Source organism: Arachis stenosperma, chromosome 10 (assembly GCF_014773155.1).
Source record: "Arachis stenosperma cultivar V10309 chromosome 10, arast.V10309.gnm1.PFL2, whole genome shotgun sequence".
In the NCBI taxonomy this organism is placed as follows: Eukaryota; Viridiplantae; Streptophyta; class Magnoliopsida; order Fabales; family Fabaceae; genus Arachis; species Arachis stenosperma.
In genome coordinates, this window is record NC_080386.1 from 100,919,681 (window position 1) to 100,938,897 (window position 19,217).

Genomic DNA, 19,217 nt, shown 5'->3' on the forward strand with positions numbered 1-19,217 from the left:
ATCCTGGAGGATATATGCATCCCTGGAGCCAAGTGGACTACCAGCACGACTGGCATCCCAGTTCACTCAAAAGGGAAGATCTGAAACCAGTAGCCAGAGGCTGGCTGGATTTTATTGGGCGTTCCATATTGCCACCAGCAACGTTCTAAAGTTACCATCAAAAGAGCTGTCATGATTCACTGCATCATGCTGGGAAAAAGGAAGTAGAAGTCCATCAGCTGATCTCATGTGAGCTATATAAAATAGCAAACAGGAATTCTAAGGACGCCAGATTGGCTTATCCAAGCTTAATTTCTATGCTTTGCAAAGATGCTGGAGTAAAGATGGGAATAACTGAATATATCCTAATTGAAAAGCCCATTACTGGAATATCAATGGTCAGACAACAGCAACAAGATGATTCAACCAAGAGAAGAGCACCAGAAGCCCTCCCAGAACTGCCCCAATTCGAATACTGGGAACATCTTGAAGCTTCTATTTCCAGATTGCAAGAAGCTATGGATCAAATAAAGGAAGAACAGAATAATCAAAGTAGCATGATTTGCAAACTGCTCAAGGAACAGGAGGAGCAAAGGCGTGATCTAAGGGAGCTGAAGCGCCAAAAATTAATCCTTGAACAACACCCCACAGATTAGAGGAACATTTACTCCTCAAAACAACAGGTTGCTGAGTTCCAATTTTTCTGCTTTAACTTAGTGATAATGTTTTTATTTTAGAAAGTTTACCTTAGGAGATATATAGTAGTAGTAGTGATTAGTATGTCTATTTTGATTTTATTTCCAATTAAGCTATAATTTATTTTTCTCATCATCATCAGGCATGAATAAAGTAGTAGATTTTTTTAGAATAAAGACGTAATCTATATTTTTCGAGTTCTTAATAATAAAATTTATAATTAATTATATGTGGTGGCAATACTTTTTGTTCTCTGAATGAATGCTTGAACAGTGCATAATATGTACTTTGAATTTGATGAATATTGGCTCCTGAAAGGATGAGGAACACGAAAAATATTATTGATGATCTGAAAAATCATGAAATTGATTCTTGAAGCAAGAAAAAGCAGTCAAAAAAAAAAAAGCCATGAGCACTAGCCAAGAGTAAAAAAGGGGATCCAAGGCTTTGAGCATCAATGGATAGGAGGGCCCAAGGAAATAAAATCCAGGCCTAAGCGGCTAAACCAAGCTGTCCCTAACCATATGCTTGTGGCATGCAGGTCCAAGTTACAAACTTGAGACTGAGTGGTTAAAGTCGTGATCCAAATCAAACAGAGTGTGCTTAAGAGCTCTGGATACCTCTGACTGGGGACTTTAGCAAAGCTAAGTCACAATCTGAAAAGGTTCACCTAGTCATGTGTCTGTGGCATTTATGTATCTGGTGGTAATACTGGAAAACAAAGTGCTTAGGGCCACGGCCAAGACTCAAAATAACTGTATTCAAGAATCAACATACTACACTAGAGAGTCAATAATACTATCTGAATTCTGAGTTCCTAAGGATGCCATCATTCTGAAAATTTAAAGATACAGGGGGATGCCAAAAACTGTTTAGAAACAAAAAGCTACAAGCCCCGCTCATCTAATAAGAATATGAGCTTCATTTAAAACTCTAAAATATTATTACTTCTTAATTTCTGTTAGAACCTATTTTATTCATCTAGTTGCTTGAGGACAAGCAACAGTTAAGTTTGGTGTTGTGATGAGCGGATATTTTATACGCTTTTTGGGGGTAATTTCATGTAGATTTTAGCATGTTTTAGTTAGTTTTTAGGAGAATATTATTAGTTTTTAGGCAAAAATCATATTTCTGGACTTTACTATGAGTTTGTGTGTTTTTCTGTGATTTCAGGTATTTTCTGGCTGGAATTGAGGGAGCTGAGCAAAAATCTGACTTAGGCTGAAAAAGGACTGCTGATGCTGTTGGATCCTGACCTCCCTGCACTCGAAATGGATTTTCTGGAGCTACAGGAGTCCAATTGGCGCGCTCTCAACGGCGTTGGAAAGTAGACATCCAGGGCTTTCCAGCAATATATAATAGTCCATACTTTGCGCAAGGATAGACGACGTAACTTGGCGTTGAACGCCAAGTTCATGCTGCTGTCTGGAGTTAAACGCCAGAAAAATGTCATGATCCGGAGTTGAACGCCCAAAACACGTCATAACCTGGAGTTTAACGCCAGGAAAGGCCTCTACTCGTGGATAGCTTTAATCTCAGCCCCAGCACACACCAAGTGGGCCTCAGAAGTGGATTTCTGCACCAATTATCTTAGTTTATTCATTTTCTGTAAACTTAGGTTACTAGTTTACTATTTAAACAACTTTTACAGACATTTCTTGTACCTCATGACATTTTCAGATCTGAATTACATACTTTTTGACGGCATGAGTCTCTAAACTCCATTGTTGGGGGTGAGGAGCTCTGCAGCGTCTCGATGATTTAATACAATTCCTTTGTTTTCCATTCAAACACGCTTGTTCTTATCTAAGATGTTTATTCGCGATTAACTGTGAAGAAGGTGATGATCCGGACACTCATCACCTTCCTCAATCCATGAACGTGTGCCTGACAACCACCTCCGTTCTACATCAGATTGAATGAATATCTCTTAGATTCCTTAATCAGAATCTTCGTGTATAAGCCGGATTGATGGCGGCATTCATGAGAATCCGGAAAGTCTAAACCTTGTCTGTGGTATTCCGAGTAGGATTCCGGATTGAATGACTGTGACGTGCTTCAAACTCCTGAGGGGGGCATTAGTGACAGACGCAAAAGAATCAATGGATTCTATTCCAACCTGATTGAACCGATAGATGATTAGCGTGCTGTGACAGAGCATAGGAACGTTTTCACTGAGAGGATGGGAAGTAGCCATTGACAACGGCGACACCCTACATAGAGCTTGCCATGGAAGGAGCCTTGCGTGTGTTGAAGGATTTCAAGGAAGAGTTGAAGTCAAAGGACAAAGCATCTCCAAAACTCCAACATGTTTCTCATTACTGCACAACAAGTAACACTGTTATTCTCTTTTATTTTTATAATCAAATCTGGTAATTTCACTTTTAATCCTATTGGCTTCCTGACTAAGATTAATAAAATAAACATTGATTGCTTCAAGCCAATAATCTCCGTGGGATCGACCCTTACTCACGTAAGGTATTACTTGGACGACCCAGTGCACTTGCTGGTTAGTTGTGCGAATCACAAATTCGTGCACCAGCTACCGACGAAGTAATTATTGTTTTGAGAAATTCTAAACCAGCACAAATTTCATTCATCAATCAAGGTATAATCAAATCTTCATTGTTGAAGAGGACGTGTTGAAAACTACTTTTTGATGTCCTAGTGCATTAGGAACTAATGGATACTGATTCTTTTTTGTTTGAAAATATATGGGACAACTGATGAGCGAATAATTTATATACTTTTTGGCATTATTTTTACATAGTTTTTAGTATGTTTTAGTTAATTTTTATTACATTTTTACTAGTTTTTATGCAAAAATCACATTTCTGGACTTTACTATTAGTTTGTGTATTTTTCTGTAATTTTAGGTATTTTCTAGCTGAAATTGAGGGACCTGAGCAAAAGTCTGATTCAGAGGCTGAGAAAGAACTGCAGATGCTGTTGGATTCTGACCCTCCTGCACGCGGAGTGGATTTTCTAGAGCTACAGAAGCCCAATTGGCTCACTCTCAATTGCATTGGAAAGTAGACATCTTGGAATTTTCAGAAATGTATAATAGTTTATACTTTGCTCGAGATTTGATGGCCCAAACTGACGATCAAACACCCACTAGAGACTCTTTTCTGGCATAAAACGCCGGAACTGGCACCAGAGCTGGAGTTAAACACCCAAACTGGCATCCAAGCAGGCGTTAAACTCCAGAAAAGGCCTATGCACGTGTAAAGCTCAATGCTCAGCCCAAGCACACACACCAAGTGGGCCCTGGAAGTGGATTTCTGCACTATCTGCACTTAGTTACTTATTTTCTGTAATCCCTAATAACTAGTTTAGTATAAATAGCGCTTTTTACTACTGTATTAGGAACTTTTGGAGACCTTTATGTGATTTTCTTATTTGGGGGAGGTTGGACATTCGGCCATGCCTAGACCTTCTTCTCTTATGTATTTTCCAACGATGGAGTTTCTACACCTCATAGATTAAGGTGCGGAGCTCTGCTGTTCTTCATGAATTAATGCAAGTACTATTGTTTTTCTTTCAATTCATGCTTATTTCTTCTCCAAGATATAATCTTGTACTTAATTCAGTTAAGTCAGAATGAAGGGGTGACCCGTGACAATCACCCACTATCTTCGTTACTCGCTTAGCCAAGATCCGCGTGCCTGAGAACCACAAGCGGTCTACATGATGTTTAACATAGTCATTGGACGACAGCCAGAGTACAGTCTCTTGGGGTTCTGATACACGAACCATGTCCGTGAGATTAAAACCTTCGTGGTATAGGCTAGAACCAATTGGCAGCATTCCCGACATCCGGAAAGTCTAAACCTTGTCTGTGGTATTCTGAGTAGGATCTGGGAGGGGAGGACTGTGACGAGCTTCAAACCCACGAATGTTGGGTGCAGTGACAGTGTGCAAAAGGATAGAGAGATCCTATTCCGACACAAGTGAGAACCGACAGATGATTAGCCGTGCGGTAGCTGTGCCTGGTATTTTTCATCCGAGACGAGAAATCCGACAGTTGATTAGCCGTACAGAAATTGTAGCTGGACCATTTTCACTGAGAGGACAGATGGTAGCCATTGACAACGGTAATTCACCAACATACAGCTTGCCATGGAAGGGAGCACGCATGATTGGATGAAGCAATAGGAAAGCAGAGGTTCAGAAGCAACAAAGCATCTCCAAACACTTAACTGAAATTTCCACCATTGAATTACATAAGTATCTTTATTTTAAATTACATTTTATTTATCTTTCAATTATCAAAAATCATAACCAATTGAATCCGCCTGACTAAGATTTATAGGATGACCATAGCTTGCTTCAAGTCGGCAATCTCCGTGGGATCAACCCTTACTCGCGTAAGGTTTTATTACTTGGACGACCCAGTGCACTTGCTGGTTAGTTGTATCGGAGTTGTGAAAAGTGTGATCACAATTCCGTGCACCAACAACTTACTAACGAGCTACGAATGCTATTTTCATGAATATATTGACTAATGTAAATCCTGAGTAATTAGTAAATAAATAATCAATAAATTAATTATTAATCAAAGTAATTAGAAAATGGTATTTGATAGTTTAATATAATAGAGCTAATTAAACATGAATTTCAACACCAATTTCAAAGAATTTTGGCCAAGATTGGGCCGAACAGGCCAAACCGGTCAAATCGGGCCCAAAAATGGGCCCAAGCCCAACCCAACAGCCCAAATAACTTAAGAAGAAGTATTCTTCTTCCTTCCATTCAACAAGTAAACGCTGAAAGCATGCTCAAGGTGAGGGGAAGGAGACATAATCCTAACACCACAAACAATCCACCGTAACTTCTTGCTCCGAGCTTCGATCGCCGCACCGTTTGTGGCCACGCGACTAGCGCATCGAGCTCTAAAAAGTCCATAACTTTATTTTAGAGGTAAGTGATAAACCCCATTTTTAGGGTTTATCCTGTGCTTAATCTAGGGGATTTTATCCATTATTCTCACACTTATTCATACAATTCGCATGTTTTACGTTTTCCTTCCGGATTTTGTGCTATGATTGAAAATATTCTTCTTTGGCCTTAATTTTGATAATCTTAATCCTCTCTTATTACCATTCAATGCCTTGATATGTGTGTTAAGTATTTTAAGAGATTACAGGGCAGGAATGGCGTAGAAGATGGAAAGGAAGCATGCAAAAGTGGAAGGAATACAAGAAACTGAAGGAACTGCAAAGCTATTAGCCTTGACCTCTTCGTACTCAATCAATCATAACTTGAGCTACAGAGATTCAAATGAGGCAGTTTCAATTGCGTTGGAAAGCTAACATCTGGGGCTTCTCAACGATATAAAATTTGTTATAGTTTTCATGCTGTTAGGCATCGCGCACGCGTGGATCACGTGTACACGTGACCTAGCAAAAATTCAATCCACGCGTACGCATACGCGTGACAGAGCCGCAACCTGTACGTATCAAAAATCGCCCCCAATGATTTCTGGGCTATTTTTGTCCTAGTTTTTGGCCCAGAAAACACAGATTAGAGGCTACAGAGTGGGGGAATCCATTCATTCAATCATACACACTTCTCATTCACACAATTTTAGGTTTTAGATGTAGTATTCTAGACCTCTCCTCTCTCAAGGTTTTAGGATTTAGAATTTCTCTTCTACTCTTATTGACTACTCATTGTTATTATTTTAGTTTGTGAACTTTTGATGTTAAATTCAATTTCCATATTAATGCAATTGATTGTTTGGATTTTATTATCTCTTGTTGCTTTTCTATGTTTTTATGTTATGCCCTCAAAGTACTTGACAAAATGCTTAGAAGGATGTTAGAGTAGGATTTTATGTTCTTGACTTGGTTGAGTAATTGGTAACACTTGAGTTATCAAATTCCTTTGTTGATTGATAATTGAGAGTTGCTGATTGATTTAGATTCCACTAAAGATAGTCTTTCCTTAGGAGTTGACTAGGACTTGAGGAATCAAATTGATTGGTCTACTTGACTTTCCTTCATTCGTTGAGGGTTAACTAAGTGGGAGCAATGAACAATTCTCATCACAATTGATGAGGATAACAAGGATAGAACTTTCAATTCTCATACCTTGCCAAGAGCTTTTCTAGTTATTAGTTTATTCCTTTTGCCATCTACTATTCTTGCTTCTTATTTCAAAAAAACCCCAAAAAGATACTTTTCCATAATCAATAATAAGAACACCTCCCTGCAATTGATTGAGAGACGACCCGAGGTTTAAATACTTTGGTTATTACTGTTATTGGATTTGTTACTTGTGACAACCAAATTTTTGTACGAAATGATTCTTTGCTAGTTTAGAAGCTATACTTGCAACGAAAGCTTATTTGTGAAATTCTAGACTGCGTCAAAAGTCCGTTCGTCAGTGAGCCACATTTTCCTTTTCAATTTTCTCTTCCCCAATTTTGAATTCAATGTGTAATCATGTTGGATTTTGCTTGAATTTGGTGTTTAGGTTCGAATTAACTCGTGGTTATCACTGGGTTTTGACCCAATTCTCCGTTGGTAAGGTGAGGATAACTCTAACACTTGTGAGATATGAATTCAAGTGAGAGTTATGTTGATTTAGTAATGTTCATTGGAATTAGATTGAGTTATGATGTTAATTGAGGCTTGTTGATGGAATTGGTGGTATCAAAAAGTTAGATGTTGGGCTGAGGTAGCTAAGTTTTCTATTTGGGGTGTAATTTTGGAACCCTGGAATTTGTGGAACGGTGCTAGTTGAGGCGCTCCAGACATTACGAGGAATCGGACATGATATGACTTAGGTTTCTCGTATTTAATATATAATGTTCTGTGAAAACTCAGATTAGATAACCATCAGTTAAGAATGAATGTATGTGGATGTTAAGTTGCTTAGTGACTTGATAATGATTGTTGTTTGTTTTGGATATGGAAATAGCATGTTGAATGATGTGTTAATGATGGTTGGCAAGTTGGTGGTAATGGAAATGTTTAGGAAATGGAGTATAGATGATCATGTTGATATATGTGAAGTTAAAGCATTAAAATTGTTGAAAATTGAGGTTTAATGGGTGATGGTTGGATTTGGAGTGATATTGCTATGATATTGTATGAGTTGGTGCTGATTTTGAATGTTGTAGGTTGGTTTTTGAAAGGAACCTGCAAAAAATTGAGGTTTGAGGTTTTGTGTAAAAATTGATTTTGGCCGAACTTCGATGAGACATAACTTGGCTTCTGGACCCCCAAAAGATTTCAAACTTGTTTCATATGAAAATTGGATCCGTGAAGTTTACGTCGTTGGTGCACAAAATTGTGATCATCAACAATGGCGCCAATAGACTTGGAGCTCTCAAACGTGAATCACACTTTGTCACAACTTCGCACAACTAACCAGCAAGTGCACTGGGTCGTCCAAGTAATACCTTACGTGAGTAAGGGTCGATCCCATGGAGATTGTTGGTATGAAGCAAGCTATGGTCATCTTGTAAATCTCAGTTAGGCGGATTCAAATGGTTATAAAGGTTGTTGAATATAAAGATAAATAAAGCATAAAATAGAGATAGAGATACTTATGTAAGTCATTGGTGGGAATTTCAGATAAGTGTATAGAGATGCTTTGTTCCTTCTGAATCTCTGCTTTCCTATTGCTTTCATCCAATCATTCTTACTCCTTTCTATGGAAAGCTGTATGTAGGGCGTCACCATTGTCAATGGCTACTTCCCATTCTCTCAGTGAAAATGGTCCAAATACTCTGTCACAGCATGGCTAATCATCTGTCGGTTCTCGATCATGTCGGAATAGGATCCATTGATCCTTTTGCGTCTGTCACTACGCCCAACACTCGTGAGTTTGAAGCTCGTCACAGTCATTCAATCTTTGAATCCTACTCGGAATACCACAGACAAGATTTAGACTTTTCGGATTCTCAAGAATGGCCGCCAATAATTCTAGCTTATACCATGAAGACTCTTATTAAGGAATCCAAGAGATATGCGCTCGTTCTAAGGTAAAACGGAAGTGGTTGTCAGTCACGCGTTCATAGGTGAGAATGATGATGAGCTTCACGGATCATCACATTCATCATGTTGAAGTGCAACGAATATCTTGGAATAAGAATAAGCTGAATTGAATAGAAGAACAATAGTAATGACATTAATTCTCGAGGTATAGTAGAGCTCCACACCTTAATCTATGGTGTGTAGAAACTTCACCGTTGAAAATACATAAGTGATGGTCCAGGCATGGCCGAGTGGCCAGCCTCCAAAACTTGATCAATAGCCTCCTAAGATGAACAATAGATTAAAACTGAGACAAAAGATGTGGTCAAAAGATGCCTAGTACAATAGTAAAAAGTTCTATTTATACTAAACTAGCTACTAGGGTTTACAGAAATAAGTCTAAGTGCAGAAATCCACTTCCGAGGCCCACTTTGGTGTGTGCTTGGGCTGAGCTTGAGCTTTACACGTGCATAGGCTTCTCTTGGGGTTAAACGCCAAGTTGTAACGTGTTTTTGGTGTTTAACTATGGTTTGTGACGTGTTTCTGGCGTTTTACTCCAGAATGCAGCATGGAACCAGCGTTGAACGCCAGTTTTTGTCATCTAAGCTCAAACAAAGTATAAACCATTATATATTGCTGGAAAGCCCTGGATGTCTACTTTCCAACGCAGTTGAGAGCGCGCCATTTAGAGTTCTGTAGCTCCAGAAAGTCTATTTCGAGTGCAAGGAGGTCAGAATGCAACAGCATCAGTAGTCCTTTTTCAGCCTGAATCAGATTTTTGCTCAGGTCCCTCATTTTTAGCCAGAAAATACCTGAAATCACAGAAAAACACAAACTCATAGTAAAGTCCAAAAATGTGAATTTTGCATAAAGCTAATAAAAACATCCCTAAAAGTAGCTAGATCATGCTAACAACTACCTAAAAACAATGCCAATAAGCATATAAATTATCCGCTCATCAGCCGTTCGAAGAACGGAAGAAAAATTAGTCAAAACAAAAAAATTATGCGCGTCGGAAGTATGGGGTTTAAAACTAGTATTCTGCAGCTTTCCAGACTTACCCAAATTTTTGACAAAATCCCCTTACATGCGTACGCATACCATCCCTACGCATAGGGTAGATCCTGTTTGGCACCTATGTGTATGCAGACAGGTACATGCGTACGCATGTTGGCCCAAATGAGGTCAAAGCGTACGCATATCCCTGTTTTTTAGCACAAGAGTTTTTATGTTTTAAAGCTTAATTTTGAACTTCCAAGCCTCAGTTTTTACCCCTCTTTTAGCCCTAGATTATAATGATTAGCCTAGTAATAAGTTGGAGTTAGAAAATTGGGGTAACTTGGAGATGAAGTTAGGAAGGAGAGGTAACTTAGAATTGAAGCAAGATAATTAATGGTCGGAGGAGATGGTACTTGAATTGATAAGATGATGAAAGTGGTATATGAGGCAATTAAGAGAGTAATATAAAATTGAGAATGGTGTATGAGAGAATTGATGATGTTAATTAATTGAGAATGATAAAATATATGAAGAATAAGTAAATGACTATAATTTATTGAGAAAGAGCAGTAGTATCGCGAGTATGCCGGAGATGCATATGTAAGCTAAAGATTGAACATTTGTGAGCTTGGGGTGTTGTCTCCCCCATGTCAGCCTGGGATTTGTCTCATGGATAACATTGAGCTTGGGGTATTATTTTTTTTATGTCAGCTTGGGGTGTTTTCTCTTCTCCCTATGTCATCTTGGGACTCTTCCCATGGATGTTATTGAGCATAGGGTGTTCTCTTCCCCATGTCAGCTTGGAAATTCTCCCCATGGTGTATTTTGAGCTTGAGGACATGTCGGGATGGCTACATAACCGAAAGTTGATATCAACAACCATAGAATAGGCATGCATCATGTGTATATTGTTTGAATTGCTTATTTGTGAACTATTTGGGAATGCTTACGTGATTATAACATGCTATTTGTTGTACTTGTTATCTATATTACTTGTAAGTTACTTGTGTTTGTCTTGTTTGCTTATTTATCTGTGTAAACTAATCGGAGATGGAGGAACGGAGGAAATGGTGGAAAAGACTTAGTATTAAGGTCAGGTTTAAGCTAGGCTTAGATATTCTTAGAAGACCACCATTTTATGGTTTCTGTTTAATACTTTAAGCTTTATATTTGAGTGTCGGCGTTCTAGGATTGCCTCTGGCATTCCCAAGACCTTATATATTATGTACGTGGCACCTTTACCATGTTGAGAACCTCTGGTTCTCACTCTATACAGTGTTATTGTTTTTCAGATGCAGGTCATGTAGCCCCTCGTTAGGCGTCTGGACTTTTGAAGTAGAGTGGTTTCTGGATTTTATTTTGTCATATAGTTTATGTTTATAAGTACTTAACTTTATCTCCGAATAACTTGTTTATTTTGTTCCTCATAGAGGTTAAAGGAGAGCTAGAGTTTTACCTATGTATTTGGGGTTTTTGGGATATGTATATATGTATGTAAATATTCTCTGGCTAGTTCGCAGGCTAAGTTAGGAGCTAGTTATTTTGTATCCTTGACTCTCTATTCTCACTTTCTGTCTATTTATACTTATTATCTTTAGATTTCTTTGCACGCAAGTTTTCTCGTTTCCTGAGCGTTGTGCTTTTGGTTTGCGTTTTTGTTTTACCCGTTTTTCAAAGCTCCTAGTTAAATATCTCTTTCACTATTATTATATATATTTTTTTACTTTTAGAGGTTGTAATACCTTACTATCTCAATTTATGACTTAAGCATAAGATTAAGTGTGGTAGGGTGTTACAACTAACATCTCGATTATTTGCATAAGGCATTTGATACTATGAGATGTAAAGGATTAAAGATGAAATCTTTGAAATGTGCTTTTGGTTCAGCTAGTAAGTTCTTAGGTTTTGCTTTGCCAAAAAAGGTAACACAATCGATCGAAACAAAGCCAAAGCCATATCAGAATTACTATCACCCAAGTCGAAAAAATGTTCAATATTTTTTGGGCAAAGTAAGTTTTTTACGTTGATTAATTTCGAATTTATCTGGTTGAACTTGTATTTTTGCTCTTTTAGTGAAACTAAATGATGAATGTAAGTATCTTTGGACATAGGAACATCAAGAGGCTTTCAATTTAATTTAAAATTATTTGACTCATGTCCTTGTGATGTCTACAGTTCAACCCAATGAGCCCTTAAAATTGTGCATTGCCACATCCGATAATATCATTGGTTGTATGTTGGCCCAAGATGTTGAAGATGAAAATGAAAGAGGCATATATTATTTGAGTAAGGTTTTAACTAACATTGAATCTCGATACACACCAGTCAAAAAATTATATTTATCCTTTTTATGGTGGCTAAAACTATCATAGTAAATTTCAAAATTGACCTTGTCAAATATATGGTATCCTACCCAATTTTGCGTGGTAGAATTGGTAAATGAAAGCTTGCACTCACTGAGTATGATTCGCAATATATTCTTGCTAAGGCCATTAAAGGACAGGTTATTGAAGAATTTTTGGTTGATCGACTAGAAAATCTGAATGATTAGGGGGTAAATTATATTGAGGTTAAACCATGGAGATCATTTTCAATGGTTTAAAACACAAAAATGGTTTAAAACATGCAATTGACACCAAACTTAAAAATTGACTCAAGACTCAAACAAGAAACACAAAATATTTTTGGTTTTTATGATTTTCTAATTTTTTTTGTATTTTTATTATATTTTTTTCGAAAAACATATGGAAAAAGAAAATAAGAAATTCAAAATCTTTAAGAAGAATTCCAGGAATCTTTTTATGTTAGCCTAAAGCTCCAATTCAGGGGTTGGACATGGCTTAATAGCCAGCCAGCTTTAGGATGGCATTACATGCATTGTGGTGATTAGTTGAAGACCAATCCCAAAGGAATTTGGATATGGCTTTACAGCCAGCTAGGATTCAACATGTTACCAAGAAACTCTAGAATTCATTCTTGAAAGTTTTGAAGCCATAGAATAATTTAAAAAAATTTTTCGAAAATAATTTTTTTGGAAAAAAGAAAACAAAGAAAAATTTTGAAAAATTTTTGAAAACTTTTTGAAAAGAAAATTACCTAATCTGAGCAACAAGATGAATCGTCAGTTGTCCATACTCGAACAATCCCCAGCAACGGCGCCAAAAACTTGGTGGACGAAATTGTGATCATCAACAATGGCTCCAAAGACTTGGTGCTCTTAAACATGAATTACACTTTGTCACAACTCCGCACAACTAACCAGCAAGTGTACTGAGTCGTCCAAGTAATACCTTACGTGAGTAAGGGTCTATCCCACAGAGATTGTTGGTATGAAGCAAGCTATGGTCATCTTGTAAATCCCAGTCAGGCGGATTTAAATGGATTAAGAGATTATTGGTTTAAATAATGATAATAAAATAAATAGAAAATAAAGATAAAGTTACTCATGTAATCCAATGGTGGGAATTTCAGATAGGTGTATGGAGGTGCTGTGTTCCTTCTGAATCTCTGCTTTCGTACTTCTTCCTTCTGGTTTTTCATCACTCCTTTCTATGGCAAGCTGTATGTAGGGCATCACCGTTGTCAATGGCTGAATCCCATCCTCTCAGTGAAAATGGTACAAATGCTCTGTCACAGCACGGCTAATCATCTGTCGGTTCTCAATCAGGTTGGAATAGAATCCAGTGATTCTTTTGCGTCTGTCACTAACGCCCAACCTTCAGGAGTTTGAAGCTCGTCACAGTCATTCAATCCCGGAATCCTACTCGGAATACCACAGACAAGGTTAGACTTTCTGGATTCCCATGAATGCCGCCATCGATTCTATCTTATACCACGAAGATTCTGATCAAGGAATCCAAGAGATATGCGCCTGGTCTAAGGTAGAATGGAAGTGGTTGTCAGTCACGCGCGTTCATAGGTGAGAATGATGATGAGTGTCACGGATCATCACATTCATCAAGTTGAAGTGCAACGAATATCTTAGAACAGGAATAAATCGAATTGGATAGAAGATAGTAGTAATTGCATTAAAACTTGAGGTACAGCAGAGCTCCACACCCTTAATCTATGGTGTGTAGAAACTCCACCGTTGAAAATACATAAGTGAAAGGTCCAGGCATGGCCGAATGGCCAGCCCCCAAAACGTGATCACAGGATCAAAAATACAATCCAGGATCCAGGAATTTTAATAAACTAGTAAAAAGTTCTGTTTATACTAAACTAGCTACTAGGGTTTACAGAGGTAAGTAATTGATGCATAAATTCACTTTCGGGGTCCACTTGGTGTGTGATTGGGCTGAGCTTGATCTATCCACGAGCTGAGGCTTCTCTTGGAGTTGAATGCCAAGTTGTAACGTGTTTTGGGCGTTCAACTCTGGTTCGTGACGTGTTTCTGGTGTTTGACTCCAGAATGCAGCATGGAACTGGTGTTGAGCGCCAGTTTACGTCATCAAATCTCGAATAAAGTATGAACTATTATATATTGCTAGAAAGCTCTAGATGTCTACTTTCCAATTCCGTTGAGAGCGCGCCATTTGGATTTCTGTAGCTCCAGAAAATTCATTTTGAGTGCAGGGAGGTCAAATTCCAACAGCATCAGCAGTCCTTTGTCAGCCTCCTATCAGAGTTTTGCTCAGGTCCCTCAATTTCAGCCAGAAAATACATGAAATCACAGAAAAACACACAAACTCATAGTAAAGTCCAGAAATTTGAATTTAGCATAAAAACTAATGAAAACATCCCTAAAAGTAACTAGATCATACTAAAAACTACCTAAAAATAATGCCAAAAAGCGTATAAATTATCCGCTCATCAATCTACAAAGCCCATAAGGTTGTACAAGAGGTAAGCCATGAATGGATTTCAGTTTCCCATCCTTTGATTTCAAAAATATTAGGATAAAGTGTTGAGATTTTGGGCTCTTTGATGTTATAGGTTCCAAATAGCTTGAAGGGAAGGTTTAGTCTTGCCTCTTTGATCCTTGGGTAAGGTAAGAGATCTCAAAACCTAGTGAAATTCTTGAATTTAGGCATTTGGGTATTGAGTTGCTATGTTTGGATATGATATTGTGGTTTAGGTAGTGTGTATGTGTATGTTGGAACTTGGTTGAGGTCTTAGAAAGCTTGGAATAAGCTTTTGGTGCTGAAAATCTGTTCTTGGAGGTGTCAAAGCCTTGAGAGCTTGTGAAAAAGTGAAATTGGAAGTGTTTTGGGTTGATCGGAAAATCGGCCAAAGTATGGTTTCGATTTTCTGTATGTAAAATATAATGTATTGTGAAAACTTAGGCTAGTGACCATAAGATAGGGATTGATGGTTGATGTTGATGATTGGCTTGAAAATGATTATGATGCATTTGGCTAATATCCTTGAAGGTTATGAATTTGGTGTTCTTGCTGATGAGTGTATGAATTGTTTATGATATATATTAGGTTGTGTATAATGATTTGGTGAAATTGAAGTTAATATTGTATTTGATATTGGATATAATGAGGGAGTTGATTATATGGATTGAGAATATTTGATGTTATATTGGTAAGCTTGGGTTGGTTTTAAAAAGATTTGAGAAAAGTTGTTTTGAAAATTGGAGGTTTGTGGATTTTGTGAAAATAGTGGTTTTTGGCCCAACTTTGAAGGAATATAACTTGGTCTCCAGACCCTTGATTTGTGTCAAATTTATTTAGAAATGAAATTGGGTCTGAGATATTTATGCCGTTCGAAAAACAGAGGAAGAATGTTTTAAAATGAGGAAGTTATGCTCGATCAAAGTTTGGTGCGTAAACTCGATAAAATAGGACTTAGCAGCTTTTCGTATTTCTACATAACATGCGTACGCATGCATCTCGTGCGCGGGCAAAATCGCATGCCACGCGTACGCATCGCCCACACGTGCGCGTGACATGGGGATTTCACGTACGCGAAACTCTTATGCGCAACCAGTCGATTCTGCCTGGTCCGCATGCGTGTGCGAGAAAGAGCAATGCGTACGCGTACCCGTGACCCTATTTTCAGCAAATATAATTTTGTGTTTTTAAAACAGAATTTCAAACCTCTAAGTCTCCATTTGTCATCCTTTTAGTCCTAAGTCTTTATAGTAAGACTAAGTAATGAGAAGAAGTTAGGAAATGTGGTAACTTGTAGATGAAGTAAAGTGAGGATTAATGATGAAACATGATTAATGATGATTGTATGAGTTGCTGAGTATGATGCTAGAATTGTTTTGTGTGTGTTATGAGCCGGATGGCTGTGATAAACATTGAATTATGACTGGGCACGTATATGCATATGATTAATGATTAAATGATTATGATTGATTGAGGATGCTTAAACATGTGGCAAGTGTGCCAGGGTTGCCTACAGGACTAATGAATGAATCAAGATGGAAAGTGTTGGATGTCAATGTGCTTGTGTTTTCTCTCTGATTTGTAAGGGGAACTGGGCACCGATACCCTCTAATGGTGATAGATACCCTCTAATGGTAATAAGGCACAACAGAGAGACTGTGCCCGAGATAGCTACCGGACACGTCGGATTGGCTAGATAACTGATAGATTAGACTCATCAGCCACTAGGACAGGCATGCATCATATGCATTTATATGTTTGTTTGGTGTGATTTGTTTGGAATGCCTAATTGACTGCATAAATACTTGCTACTTGTTTAACTGCTGTATCTGCTTCCTGTTTGTAATTTCCTTGTTTGATATAATTGTGTTTGCATATAAAATTACCGGTGGCGGTTGGGAGGTTCGGAGGAGTTGAAATGGGGAGTTTTAGTTAGACTGAAGATCCTTAGTTAGTTGCCTATTTTCGTTTCTCATGGTTTAGATATGTTTATATGCTTTAATTATGAATTTGGGAGTTCTAGGATTGCCTTCGGCTTTCCCAAGACATTATATGTTAGATATGCAAGCACTGCTACCATGCTGAGAACATCTGGTTCTCACCCATGCAGATTTTGTGGTTTTCAGATGCAGGACGTGAGGCTCTCGCTGAGGCATGCTGGAGACTTCTGTTTTAGCGAAGATCCTTAGCTCTCGGGACTTTATTTTGGTTTTATGTACTTAGATATATATATATACTGTATTGACTCCTTTTAGAGGTTATTTTGGAGACTCAGATTTTGTAACTCTGTATTTTGGTTTTCTTTTGGGTTGTTCCTATATATCTATACATGTATAACTATGTGCTCGGACTAGTTACCTTCGCGACAGAGACCTGGGCTTTGCTAGCTGTATCTTGGCACTCTATTATACATATATCCGTGTCGGCTTACTTTATCTGCTTCGTTTATGTTATCGATCGGAGTGTTGCGCTTTTTAATTTAACGATTTTGATTTACCCTTTTTTTCTTCAAAGGCTCCTAATTATAAACATTTTCACATTACTATATATACTAAATTTTTATTTTTAGAGGTTGTAATACATCGCCGCCTCTATTTTATGACTTAAGCATAAGGTTCTGTGTTGTAGGGTGTTACACAAGCTTTGAAACCTTATCAAAATTCACCACGAGGTTCAACTAATACACATCCTTATAAATTGGTTTTTGGCCATGATGCTATGTTGCTATTCGAAATTAATTTAAATACTATGAGGATAATAAAATATGATAATTTTGGCATGCTCTATTCGATAAGTTGAATGATTTAGATAGAGCGCATTTTGGCATTAGACAACATTATTCAACAAAAAGAAAACATAGCTAACATTTTTTACCAACATGTAAAGAATAAGGTTTTCTAGGTTGGTGAATTAGTTTTAAAAGTTATTTTGCCATTTGTGAAGAAGTCGAGACCTTACGGCAAATGGTCATCTAATTGGGAAGCACCTTACCAATTACTAATTTATATTCTGGAAACGGATATAAAACAAAAAAAAATGTTGATACTGGTAGTGAAATAAAATCGATACCAGCAACAAAATAAAATTGATTAATGGAAAATATCTAAAGTATTTTCGATGTTTGGAAAACAGAACTAAAGATTAAATTAAAGATGTCTGTACTCATGTCTAACTTAAATAAAGCATGAAATGAAATTAAATAAAGTTTAAGTTGCAAACAAAATACAAGAGAACTTCGCATCCCAAGTCTTCAATCTTGATAGGGTTGCAACGACTTCTCCAATTCTGTCCTAAAGCAAATTTCTTCATCTTTGATTAGTCTAAAGTTGAGAACCTTGCTATCTTTCTTTTCTTGGAGTTTGTCAAATTTCCTCATAATTTTAGTTTGGGTGCTAGTCATTTCACAAAGTTCTGAATTAAGATCTCTTTTTCTTTTGTCGGCTTTGAGGAATGGCTCTCTTAGTATGGCTTCATCTGCACGTGCCTTAACTTCATTTTTGATCTCTTCTCTACATTTGGCAAGTTGTCCTAAAGTATTGGCTACTATAGCAAGGCGTGCTTCATATTTGGTATAAGTATTTTATATTTTGACAATGAAGCTTCGAGATTTGTAAATTTTACCTTGATATCTACCAAATTACTTTTGTTGTCTTCAATTTTATTGTGCGATATAAACAGTTTGTTAAAAGGTTCTTCTAAATTCTTGACTTGCTCAGAGAATTCAGCAGGGACTTGGTATTGAAATGTTGAGCTCAGTAAAGTTGATAATAATGTGTTGAGATCATCTCGAGCTTTCCATGTCTCAATAAAATGACTTGCAAGTTGAAGAATGGCTTTTAGACCTTCAAAAGATCTTAAAGTCATAGTAATTGGAGAAGGATCTTTGGGTGGTTGCTCTATAAGGATATCTTTAAAGCCCTGGTTGATTAGTTGAACAAGATAACATTTCTTCTTTTCTTTGTGATATCTTCAACATAGCAGATAGAAGTTTGTCGAGATCAATCTCTTTTGGGCTCACAGTTTTGGACGGCTCTTCTTTTTTAGGATTTGATTGAGAGTCAACATTGTGATTAGCCTTGTTGACAATTTCTTGGTCATCTCTTTGAGGTGGAGCTTCCTTAAGTTGGAGTTCTAATGGTTAAACTATTTTGACAGGAGAATGAGAAGAGTCTGTAAGATCAATAGGAATGTCATGCTGTATGGGTTTCTCTTTTATCATAATTCTTGGTTTTGAGCTCTTATCGACGTCAATGTCCTATTGAACTTCGCCTTCGACTTTGTGATTAGCTCCTTTTGCTGGGACTTCTCCTTCACTAAGATAATAGGACAAAGGATGTCCACTTGAAGATGACGATGGCGTTGAAGATTTTATTTTTGGAGTTTTAGTGGGAGGCTTAGTCAAGACCTTAACCATAGTTAGATGAGAGGTAGTGGATTTTTCAGTTGCGTCATGATCCGAAGACTCACCTTGAGTGTATTTCTGACAAATTTACACATATAAAGGGTTACATATAGATAAATAGTTAAATACAAGAAAACATGGTGAAAGTGTAATCGAAACGTTACCCAAGTAGGTTAAGAACCGGTTGAAGTTGTCTTCGACAGCTTTGTTTGTCTTGGATGTTTTGATAGTTCTAGTAGTTCATGCTTAGTCTTGATTAAACTCTCAAAAATATTATCAAGTGTTTGATCATAATGAGAGTCATAAGTGGCT